This window comes from Pseudopipra pipra, chromosome 3 (assembly GCF_036250125.1).
Source record: "Pseudopipra pipra isolate bDixPip1 chromosome 3, bDixPip1.hap1, whole genome shotgun sequence".
NCBI classification, from domain to species: Eukaryota; Metazoa; Chordata; class Aves; order Passeriformes; family Pipridae; genus Pseudopipra; species Pseudopipra pipra.
Genome location: NC_087551.1, coordinates 86,362,107 through 86,375,131, shown reverse-complemented (window position 1 = coordinate 86,375,131; position 13,025 = coordinate 86,362,107). Strand labels below are relative to the sequence as shown.

The 13,025-nt window shown below is 37.0% G+C and overlaps 1 long non-coding RNA gene across 1 annotated transcript in view; it reads right to left on the bottom strand.

The window, feature by feature from the left end:
- Window positions 1–4,610: 4,610 nt before the first annotated feature.
- LOC135411946 (uncharacterized) overlaps window positions 4,611–13,025 on the bottom strand; it is a 45,075-nt gene continuing 36,660 nt past the window's right edge. Inside the window, exons 3-4 of the long non-coding RNA XR_010429396.1 lie at window positions 12,308–12,446; window positions 4,611–7,449 (exon numbers count right to left, since the gene is read on the bottom strand). This is a non-coding gene — a long non-coding RNA (uncharacterized LOC135411946). The remainder of the gene's footprint in view (window positions 7,450–12,307; window positions 12,447–13,025) is intronic.

The following is a 13,025-nucleotide window of genomic DNA, read 5'->3' as shown; positions in this document are numbered from 1 at the left end:
AGTATTTCTCACTTAAGAAAGGGCTAACTGTGACATAGTTCTAAGAAATGTCTTAAAAAGGCAAGCTTCTAATAGAGGTAAAATAATTAGGCATATGATATTACTTTGGGCTAATTTGTTGTCACAATATTCTTGAAGGACATGACCAGTGGACTGAACTATCATATAGTTCCTACTTTCATGTGGCCAAGTGCAAATAAAGAAAATAAGCAGAATGATTCCATAATAAGAAGAATTTGTCTTGGTTCCCCTGTAAAAAATTAGCCAGGGATTTGAGTTTTGTATTATAAATGATTGATGGCTATCAAGCTGTCTGAGATTGCAAAGCTAATACATTGAGCTACAGTATGATAATAACAAGCTGTGACAGTCTGACTGAGTAAGGGAAAGTTTCACAGAACAGAGTGTCTGGGAGGAAGACATCAAAGTTGACAAATGACTTCTAGCTAACTTCCTTCCTTCTGCAAGGCATGTTCCAGTGATGCTGAGGGACAAATGTTAAATGGAGCTAGACAGAACTGAACACACTTCAGTAAATATCTTGCTGATAGGATGATTTACACACCAAAAAGAGGGAACCAACATTTTTAGGAAAATCTGAGTGATATCTTAGACTTTGTTCAGACATACAACGTGGGATTCATTTTACCTGATGGTGAGAATTGTCTATTCACAGTATTTATACTGGAGAGTAGCCAACACACTTTATAGTCCGTGGAGAGAAGTACATATTTATAGGTTACATTTTAGATAGAAACTTTAGGATGAACACACCTAAAAAGCATATATTTGTATCTCCAGATTTAAAAGGAAGTCTAGGGTAACTAGATTAGATGCAAGTCCTTATTATGAACCAGTCAGAGATCTTCAAGGAAGTCTCATGATTTGATAAATTAAACCACTGCTTACAGCACATTCTAGAATTAATGTTTCATGTTTACTATATTGCTTTTTATAATCAGCTGCTTGGATTTTATTCACTGCCTGATGTTTTCTATAAACTAATTAGCTAGTTGTTTGAGGCACTAATGAAAGAAAGCTGCAATATATACGTAATATTCTAGTTTGGAAGAATCTGACCACTATGCATTTAAACTGACGAGAAGAGGAAGAAGTCTTATCAGCTTGTAAGCTCTATTAACCAGGATAAAAAGAAATCGTCAACAAGAACACACTAATTAAATAAAAAAGTTTTTGGCTTATAGTTCCTAGCATGATACTGTATTATTATTCCCCTATGACTCTCCCTTTCTCATGTATAGTACTGCAATATTCACTGGGCATGAGGTTAACTCGATGCCTGATCTGCAGTGCCAGAGATCTGAGCATACGAACAGCCAGGTGTGTTTCAGGTCCTGAGGGAGGGCACCTGCTGGTGAGGGCACAGCCTATGCTGGAGTCACCTTCCCTCAGCTACTTCCCTGAGGGAGCAGCCAACCTCTTGCTGCTCCCCAACATATTGTCTTCTTCAGTGTCCTCTGAGAGGCTAAAACATTGCCAGTCACTGCTTGCCATTGATACATGTAAGCTGTTTGTACAAGCACGGGCTGGTCTTCTCTTTCTGGACAAATACACAGTTGGAGTATTTTCACCTGAAATGGCAAAAGAGCTCTCACAAGTCCAGGCTAGGACTTGCTCTCAATTTCCTAGGCTATTTGAAACAGCTCTTCACTGGAATGACATCAGAGATACCTGAAAAGTGTGGACAAAGAGGTTAGAGGAGCACTGGGTGCTAGTGCACATGCAAGTTTTGGGAGAGTGGTATACCTGTAGATATGAGTTAGATCCTGGCCTTAGCCATATCCCTGTGCCTCCCAGAAGGGGACAGAGCTGCAGGCACACTGCCACGCCCTTGATGGTCGGCATGAATTGGCCACACCGAGTACCATGGAGACTTCAGAGAGATGTGACTTCCAGAAGGTAGAGATTGTACAGCAAAAGTAATAAAGACCCTTGCTTTTGCACCACAGCTGACAAAGTATGAACCTCTTCCCTAGAATTTTCAAAATATACAAAAAAACCAACATGGCAGAACCACTGTGGCACAGCTATGGTAGAAACAGCAGTGTTACTGAATAAGTAAGTCAAATGCAAGGAAACTACTGAATCAACACCAAAAATGCTGAATAGATAATACGGAAAAGAAATTATTCTGATGAAGAAAAAAGAAGGTATCAGAAAGGAGTGTATAAATGGAATTACGTTTTCAAGACCTTTGACTAGAAGGTTTAAACAAGAGAACACATGGTAGCATGGCAATGAGAGACAAGTTTCTCAACTGAGGAGGAAGAGCTTAGACTAGAAAAACATAAAACCAGGCATAGTATGACTGGCCAAAGCTCACCCTGACTACATTTCATGTATCCAACAGCAGCCATAAGCAAATAGAGAAAAACATAAGGGCAGGGCAAGTACTTACACCTGATGCTCTACCAGCCTCTAGCCATCTTCATCTTGGGGGCTTCCTATCTCCATATGATTTCTGCCTATTGTAACCTTCAGAGTATTTATTTGCGATTAACTTATAGTGGCCCTTTGAATTAATGGGAACATTCAGACCTTTTTGGCAAAGCAATGCCTACCTGGGGCTTTCTTGCACCAAAACAAACCCTCCGTGTTTTGTTTTGAACCAGGTTCTTATTGTCTTCATTTAAAGTTCTAGTCTCGTCTTGGAAAACATATTGAACAGTCCATCAGAGATGAAGTGAATGTCTGTAGATATGACTGTTTAATGAGATAAGATTGCCTTCTGAAAAGTGTTCACTGAAAACCCAACTTTGTAAACAATTTGGACAGCCAGTTTTAAATATTTGGACATGACCATGCTTTCAATGTCATTGTTTTTCTTCTTTAAAAGTATCTTATTTCAGCGTTTCAGAAAGAGGACACAATTCTTAGCACACCTTAGTCCAGTCTAGATAAATCTTAGACACCTATGTCATACAAGAGTTTTGTCAGTCACTTCTAGCTTATTTTTATTTCCTCTTCCTGGTTTTCTTTCTTTTCCAATGAGAGCTGGCTTAGATAAAATAACTCTTTCTTAGGTAACACTGTTATTATGTAGCAACCTTTGGGTTTCAAGCAATGCATTGATCAGTTGGTATTTCAGAATGACCAGAAACTTCAGATGCCGTCTATAATATTTTCCATCAATGAATTGGATAGTGCCAAGGAGAAACCAAAACTGCATTTTGGCTTTATATGTGATTCATTTAAAAGATAACCTAGTCAGTTTTAAACATTTAAATGCTTCTTTCTATGTAAATGGGTAATATAAATCTAATAATCCAGAAAGTAAACTTGTTTGAATACATCCAACAAGAAAATAATATGGAAGTACTAAAAATGAAGTAATATTTGTTTACAGTAAATAATTTTATTATTTATTCTTTCTCATTTCCATATTTGCTGATGAGTTAAAAGCACTAGGTAAAGCGGTCTTTGTAACAAAGTTATCCAAACATAACGTGACAACAGATCTCCTCTGTTTAGCATAACTGAAAAAAGCAAATGTGCAGCTTTGCTTTTGTTGGGCTCAAAATACCCTTTACCAAGGCAAGACTTCCAGTTTGTTTCCATGACAATATGTGTGACTTATGAAAGCTGTGGATCTTTTTGCCTAAGAGATGTGACTAAAGCAGCAACATTTCACTTGCCTATAAGTCTGCTTTTTTCTTCTCAGGCACGAGAAGACTATATTTAAGACGTTTATTTCCAAGAAGTTCTGCAGTCTGAACTTCCATATTTGCTTCTCTTACCTAATTTTCAGCATCCTCTGTGTAGTAATGTCCTCTTCTATTTCTATAGTATTTAATCTAATCCTCCTCTGTTTTCTTAATCTTAACACTACATACTTTCCTTGTCTTTAGCCAGAATAATTTTCTTCCATTTCAATCCTTTAGTGCTTCATTGCCTGATCACCATGTACATTGAAGATTCCCCTCTCGTCTTGTCTGAGTTACATAAACATAAAAGGACCTGTTTCTTAATACTTGTCTTCACTCTCTGTATTATCATTCTCTAATTAGCCCTTTCTTGATCAGTTAACAAATTTTTTCCTAATACAGGGTCTGTCTTCAAGCTTTTTTCTTTTTTTTTTTTCATACATAATGTTATTACTTTTGCCCCATCTGATTTTTTGAGTAATACTTTTGAAAAATATGTTCTCTTCTTATAACCTAGTATAAATTTCCATATAAATAGATGTTTGGTCACGTGAAAACCAAAGTCACTGAAATAATAATTTCTTTACAAATTATTTTGAGACAATATATTTTTCTTCTTTTTAGCTTCCATTTCTTTTCTTGTTTCATACTTTTCATTCTTCCCTTTTTCTATCAATAAAATGTTCTTATTGCTTCAGCAAAATAGCTTACCAAAGTCTTTGAAATTGTAATTTGCTACAATTTCATATTTGTAAAGGATGACTAGAAGGGGAACCCATTAATGTACTTCCACATACGGAAAATTAGTCCACTGAAGTTACTGCTTCAAAACAATGGCTTCAAGATCTCACCAAAATTCAAAAACTTCTGATAACTGAACAGAAATAATTGTACTATAAAGTCTAGAAATTTTCACATTCCAGTGAGAAAACCTTCTGACTGCTATTTAGAAGAGATACCAAGAAAAAGGATTTTTTTTTTCTTTATATTTCAGTGTTCCTAGCTGTTTCACAGAATCACAGATTTTGGTCATCCAAGGAATTTTCATCAGGCTCTGAAGCTTTGCTTGTTACTAGTGACTTGTTAAGCCACTGTTCTGACACAGGAAGGTCTTTTTATATTTGCTTTTTTTGCAGTTGAAGGAAAATTCTTCAAAGCTGAGAGCGGAATATTTGTATCAGCTTTTTAAAATGTAAGGGCATCACCCATTTTAAACTGACGACTACAAAATAGGCTAAATTTTATGTCATTTGGTGTATAATATTTATTTCTGCTCATCTAATTCATCCTTGCCATTTTGAAAAATTAATTAAAATGCATTTTTCATGGCATAAGTGAAGTACACATACTTAAGTATTTTTGTATTATTTATGCTTTGATTTTTGTATTGCTGCCTACTCTGTCTCAAAAGGCTAACTTCTTACAGAGACATATACTGGGAAGGATGGAAAAAACATAAAATGAATTGGATCTAGTTCAAGTAGAAATGTCAGCTGTGATAAAAATGGTGTATCTTGAATCAGCAGCAAGTAACTACAGCTACTATGATGATACAATGGAGACTAACAACCGGACCTTTGCCTTTTGGAGTGATTGGCAGACATGAAAATGTTTCATCTAGATGTCCTACTATCCTCTCTCACACCTTGTGAACACTGAACACCACAGATCTCCTCCTACAGATACATAGATTTGTAGAGATAGGTTCTGTATGGTGAAGACGCCCTTCCTTTCCAGCAGCCTCTGGCAAAGATACCATCAACATCTATGAATGGGCTGATGTGATGCCAGAGATTTAGGTTAAAAGTATTTCAGTAAAATAAGGGAAATTGAATTTCTGTGTTGTGCCACATCCTGCACAGAAGTACTAATTTCTAGAGTCTTCTGATGCATGTCATGGCCATGAAGGTGGCTTGCTTTAGACTCAGCATTTTCTCCTGTCCACCTCAGCACTGGGGTTTCTGTGAAGGGGAGCTCTTCTCTGGTGGCTAATCAAATCTCTGTTCCATACACAAGAAAATAAGTTTTATTCAGTTGTCATTATTATCCTTTATTATTTGCACTTAGTATACACAGTGCAATATCAAAAACCCCTGAGGAGGGCACCAGCAGCATCACTTGGGATGCAAAGTGTGTGTAATTGGCTGCATTTCTAACTCCTGATCAGGCCAGCGTGTACTGGACATCATCTATAACAGTTCCATTTAGTTTTGAAAGGAGATGTGGTCATTGTATAGATCCTAGATAAAAAGAATATAACCTTCTTGCCTACATCTCTGGAAAGATCTCCACCAACCTCGGTTTCTCTGATCTGCAAATATGAATGCAAGTTTAGAATACTTTGGTGAGTTTTGATGCAGGAGACTTTATGCAGCCCTGTTCATCCATGCGCAAAAAGGGAAGCCGGAATGCATTTTTTAAAGGGTTAACATGGCAATTAGGGTGATGGAGAGCCTATGGGAGATTGGCTCTCAGTACGCTAAATTAAGAGCTGGAAGAAGAAATGATCACTGCCTATAAATATAAAAATCAATGTAGGAGTAGAGCTGTTTAAACTAAGGGGCAGCAGTACAGCATAGATTAAGAGAATTTGGCATGAATTAATTCCAGGCTTGAAACTCAAAGAAGCATTTGTGTACTCAAAACATTCAGGTTCTGGAACAATCTTCTAAAAGTAATAAAGTGAAAATGTGATAGCTTGGTGCTTAACTGAATTATGAAAGAGATTGTGTTATATGATTGCTTGAGGCAGTTGCAGTTGAATTTGTCACCCAGGAAGTTCTTCTCAGTTTTACTTCCTATACTTCTGCTCTGTTTTTTGGTCCTCTCCTTTAACAGATTTGAAGTGTGGGAAAGCAGTACCCATAACAGCTGTGTGACTGTTTCATGAAAAAAGCCATTGAGAGTGAGGAATTTTCATAAGAATCTTCTTGTTCTCTGAGGAGAATAATTCAGCCCATGGCCTGTTGGACAGCAATAGTGAGACTTATTGTAGACATGCATATAATTTGCTATCTTGGCTGCCACATAAAGGGACGCTCTTAACTAAACAAGGAAAAAAAATCAAGTTGGTGTTTCCGAACACTGAGTCCATATTGAGTAATATGAAAAGAGGTTGCTGCTTTGCTGCAGATGGTCACTGACCTTACAGCTTTGAAGGTGTTAGGTCACCAAAGGACAATCTCATTTCGACCTGCTGAGGGAGTATTTTGGTAAAATGAGGGAAATTGAATTTCGTTCAAGTGCAAGAGATTTCACCTGGCAGAGCTGAAGCACTCTACTGTGGAGAAAGATGGGTCTCGTCTCATCTAACTTTAGGCATCTACAATAGAGCCACTTACTGCTGTGCTAATCACCCTGAGTTCCCTTTTTATCAGTGGGGAAGAAATAAGTATTTATTATATGTAAGAGGGGGGAAAAAAATCAAGGCACAGTACACCCTCTAATTCTGTGGCCTTTATTTTCAAATGGCAGTATTCCAAGCATCATAAATTGAAAAGCGTGTTAACTGAGGGGTTTAGAATTCCTTTTTAGTTAGATTATTTCTCAACCTCCTTGAAGCAATGGAGAAGACAGCAAGAGATGAAAGAACTAGTAATGTTATTGCTACTAAGAAACAAATAAGACAATTAAAATACATACCCATGCAGAGTTGCTATGCTACATCGACAGCATTTTGGAAGTTTAGCTGCTCTAAAGATATTTATACACAAACTTTCTTGTAATGCTCCAAGAATTTAGAATTGGAAATTGTGGATGCCAAGTTATCAAGGGTGACTTCAATCTGTAAAAAAAAAGCAAGATGATCTGAAAATAGCTAACAGTGAGAGCCAAATAAACAACTTATTTTATTTTTAAGTTTGAGCTTGAAGACGTGAAGAGCTACAGTCACCCAGGTTATTTTCACATCATGACACGCCAGTGAAATTGGTATTGTTTTCAGTTCAATTAAGCTAATAATATGGGATGAAATCTTGTCCCCTTTCTCTGCAGCTCAAAAAGGGTCCTGGTCTACAGCAGAACACCTGTGTATCTTGAGTCCACAAGACTTCTTCCCTTCTGTATTTTGACAATCTCAGATGGATTTTTATAATTTAGTTTTTCTAGGAGAAGAAATAAGAGACAGACCAAAAATGGGGATTTTTAAAAGTGGGGAGAAGGGAAGGCTGTTTGCAGGGGGAGAGAAGATTTTGATAGCAGTGCTGTTGGGCAAAGGAATGCTTAAACCTTTGACATGTGCCCTTCAGGACTTGCATGGGAAGCGCACCAAAGGCAAAATCTGCTGCTAAACAGAGGAAAAAAAACCCTACCATTTTGACAACCAAAATTGTTCTTTGTATGCCATTTTCTCTGCTGGCTAAAGAGATGATATACCTGCCAGAAGTGCTGTGAATATTTATGATTCTTTTGAACAGTGAGTGTATACATTACAATACCGATATTGTTCCTTTTGAGGTCTATGGAAAATCCTTGATAACTTCAGAGGGTCCAAGAACACAGAAACCCACCAAATGATCCCAGATAAACACTTTTCAAAGATTTAAATGTTAAGATACCTTTAAAACCACAATTTTTACCCACTTACAGGGCTAGTTAGCAGGGGGTTTACCATGTTTGTCCCTTTACAGTGAAAATTGATGTTAAATATCTGTCAACTTTCAGGCTCAATTTTCTGATAAACAAAAGGGTTGCCTTATCCAGAGAGGTATTGCATTCAATATATTTATTAATGGAAAAAAGTTGGTGTGGCAGTGCACGAGTAAGCCAGGTTGCAGTAGCTGTGTTTGTACACAGCATTGTCTAGCTCAATCTAAATTGCAAAAGCTAGTGGACAGAGAAGTGTGACAAGTAAGTGTCAGCTGGGCCTCATTTCCTGATTTAAACAATTACATAGCTAAATAACCCATACTTAAAACCCACAAAACCTAATGAATAAGCAATAAGACTATCTGACCTACATTCAAAGCAATTGTGAGCTTCCATCCTCTGTATTTGAGTTCTGTCTCCTTCAGCTTTATCAGAGGAGGATGCTTTCTGAAGCAGCCAGTTCTGCTCAACAGACACAGTTGTCTCTCCATGATAACCTCTTATAGCAGCAGGGGAGAGCACAACATCCTTGCCACCTCTGTTCTGCTAGTTTAGGATACGCATTTTGCAAAAAAAATCCTCTAACACTGAAAAATTGAAGTAATTTTTTGTTGCAACAAAATAATGTAAAAAATACTGTTTGCCTTCTTTGTCTGCTGAGACTTCCTGACTGTGACAAGTTTTATCCTAAACATGTATGCTTGGTCTCTTTTCAACCTGACCAGTGTCCAAGGGAGCAGTAAAACAGACATTCAGATGTGAAATACTTGTTTCTCTCCTTTCCATGTTTTTATCTTCTAAGTGCCATCACCTTAAAACAATAGGCCCACCAGCTGTACAGTGATTTTGAGGAGAATCACAAAAAAGGCTGATACAGAATGCAATCCACAAGGAATTAAATTAAGATGTTTAATTAATGACAATCAACATGGCTCTGTTGACTGTGTCTTACCAAAAACATCTGATGTTGCTTATAGTTGGATTAAAAGCTTGGTTAAAATAAGTAACTGGTGTAATAGCTTTAGATTTATGACATTCTGATAAAAATTAAGAGTATACAAAATCAATACAGCCTAGTTCAAGCAAGTTAAAAGCTAGCCAATTAATATATTGCAATATGTAATTATGTGTGTAAATTGCAAATCATCCATTGGGGTGTTTTTAGCAGGTCCTCCAGAGATCTGCTCTTTGCCTAATCTTGTTCAATGGTTTTATTAAAACTGGAAGAAAGTATAGTATCAGTCAATGTGGTGGATGCAATCCCTGCAAGACTGAGGGGCTGAAAGGATCCAAAGAACCTAAAATATCCCACCAAGTGAGAGACTATTCCAATACATAAACTGTTACAGGCTGGGAATCATATTGGTTACAGTGACCCTGCGATTGTAGGGTTTAAAAATCCTGAGAGAAACGAGGAAGACAAATATTAGAATTATAACCATGAACATTTTGAGAACAGATTTTGGCTTATTCCGAGATCTTCTTGACAGTGTCCAGTGGGGAGCAGCCACAGAGGACCAGGGTACAGGAGAGCTGGTTGAACTTCCTCGGAGAATAAAATAGATCTATTCATATGTGCAGGAAGGTGATCAAGTGTGGCAGAAGATCAGAATGGCTTAACAGGGAACTCCTGAATGAGCTTAAACACCAAAAAGAAGTACATGAAATGAGGAAGGAGGAATGGACTTCCCAGAAGGAAGATAGAGATGGTGCCAAAAGATGAGAAAGTCAAAGCTCACCCGCAGCTGGGACCAGCAGTGAATGTGAAGGACAAAACAAAGGACTTCTCTAAGGACATCAAAATGAAGCAAAATGAAGGCAGAGAAAAATTATTTATGTGAGTTTTAAGTAGTTAAATCCCAGCACTAGCAATTTTTAGATGGATCTGCTGATTTTTAAGTGGATCTGGCCCATTTTTTATTATAAATGTTGCAGTGATTATAACGATACAGTAAGCAATATCGTGAGTACTGGAATATCTCTTTCTGTCTTTGGACAAATAAAGCTATCAACAAAAAGTACACAGTCCTGGTAGCAGTTCCCAGGGTACTCTAATACATGGATGAAATCTGCCTACCAATACATACTTCACATACTTTAAAGATACAAACTGATCCATCCTCCAGCAGTGTAAAGCGTGAGGCCAACTCTAAATTTTTCAGGCATCTTTTTCCTCCTGGTATTGAGAAATCCCTAAAAACAACCACAAAACAGCAAGCAGGTCCCCTAAGGAGAGCAGAATGACTACAATTCTTCACCCTCCAAATCTGGTAGACAGACAAATACAACACAGTGAAACAAACACCAAATTTTGATAATGGACTAGATTATATAGAAAAAATAATACCCATAAAAGTTATTAAAAATCTATAGACTTTGGCACTAATCTTTTCAGATAATTTTTAAAAATTATTTTTACAAACTAAAGATCAAGAAACAACCTTCTAAGTTGCTAGGTCTGGCACAAAAATATTAAAATGTGGTCGCTGCATCCAAGAGGTTACTGGCAAAGTTTCAGAAAAGAAAATAGAAAAGCCTAAGAAAACAATGAGATGATTTGTCAAGGGCCATGGATTGCCTAGCTATTACTGAATTTCTCCATAGACAATCTAACAGGAAAAGAAGGATTTGTAGAACTATAATTCACGTTATCTTCTTTTTCCATCTTATTTATTCCCGAGCTGACAGGAATCCATAGGAGTCATGCAGTATGCTGTTCAGCTGGAAAATAGGTAAAGAAATACAGATTTAAGCATGTAGCATTAAAAACTGTACTAAATTTTTCCTTTATGAGATCTAAGGGACAAAAATTACTACGGAAAGGTCAAAATAAGCTAACAGCTAAAATTAGATAATGAGAAGTAAAAAGCCTGATTCTAGGGAAGAGACTTTTTGTATTTAGGTAGAAATCAGCATCAGAAATGTCCTTCCATTTCAGTTTGAACTCTGATCCTTCCAGAGCAGCAATAGAGTAGAGCACTCCCTTCCTGCTAGAACAAGAGTAAAGAGAAGAAATTTCTTTTCTTCTGCCAACAGAAAATATCTCATGAGTGAAGAAATAAATATATGAGTAACAGACCAAAACAGTTTCAGTGAGGTAGAAAAAACAGAAGATTTTGAGAAATGATGCAATGGAGGCAGATGGAAGCAGTGAAACAAGATAAATAATAGAAAAGTTGGAACAAACCATTAGAAAAAAACTTTAAAACCCCACAACAAACTAGCATGGACAAAAGAGGAGTGACTAAAGTGAAAGATAAAAAAGGAACAAGAACATGCACTTTATATAGCAGTAGAGACAATCTGGTACAAATTCTGAATTCTAATAATTGATAACATTTCTGGGGAAATCATGAGACAAAACTGAGTGAACAGGAAAGTGCTCAGAGTATCTGGCTTTAGATCGGACCTCCATGTCTGATATGCTCATGGGACAGCTGTGGGAGAACACTGTTAGTGATGGTGCTTGCAGTTCTGAGTAACACTTGCTTTTTTATAAAACTTTATTTGGTTATGCTAATTCATAGAAAAATGTCAGAGGAATATATTTTTCCAACTCCAGACTTGAAAATTTTCTAAAAAGATAGACATTACACCAGAAATTTTTGAATATTCTGGAATTTGTAATTTTCCTTTTTTACTTTTTCATCAGCTGAAGTCCATCTTTTTCAGGTGAGTGAAAATAATAACCTCTGTGGAGTCATTTTATCTATTCTGCTACCCACAGCACATTCCATTGTGCATACACCAAGGTCCCTGCTGACCTGACAAGGGTTTGTTAAGGGCAAGTGCTCTTTTCAGAAACCTCCTCTTGACTTTCATTCCTGCTGTTTGTATATCTTTCCATTTTCTTCCAGCATAATAATGCAATGCTCAGAGAAACAACACAGGTGAAAGACAGAGTAGATGTAAATCTGCCATCTAAATTTTAACCATAGACTGAGATTCAGACACCCCCCAAAAAATCTGTTGAGTCTATGATGAGCCCTTTTACACAGAGCAAGTCAAGAACTGCAAAGTTTCATTTGATTAGCTTCTAGCTGCCATTTTCTCACCTTTCATTATCATTGTGTCCCTTCAGTTTGATGCTGTGGTTGAAGCTGCTTCATGTCAACATCGACAGGAGGTGGTGTGAAAGTGCTCCTGTTTACTCCACCATGTAAGGCCCAGATTGAAAACAGAGGTCTTGCATTTCTGCATAACAGCAAAGTGGAAGGAAAGAAAAAATGAAGGCTTCTATAATGAAAGGCAAACCTCTTGCTGGAGGAGGAAGCATAGACAATTTCTTACAAATATGCTATCTGAAGACCTATGATAACTGAAAAGCCCCACTGGTATAAAAAGAAGACTTGGTTATCGTAAGATTCAGCTTCTTGACTGAAATTGAATAAATCCAAAGGCTGACAAGTGTAAAGCAATAAAACTTTTTACAGGTGTCAAAATGACAAGAAGTAAAGAAATATTTTTTTTATAGAATATAGTTACGTTCTCTATTAGGTACCTAATTTCAGCATGATTTCATTAAAAATGTAGGCACTTTGAGTGCGTGAGAACGTGATCTCTGCTTAACTGCCTATATTACTGAAACAGTGGGGATTTGAACATCTCAGCCAGGAAGTCTAGTCATCAGCTAAAATTACAGTAAAACAAGTTACTAAATTCATAAAGATAATAATTTGCAATGTTGTTTTGTCAAAGTCTTCACTTTCTAAAGAAACCACGGACTGCCTTTGGACAAAAGCCTTTGACTTTTGCATAGAGGTATGTTTCCAC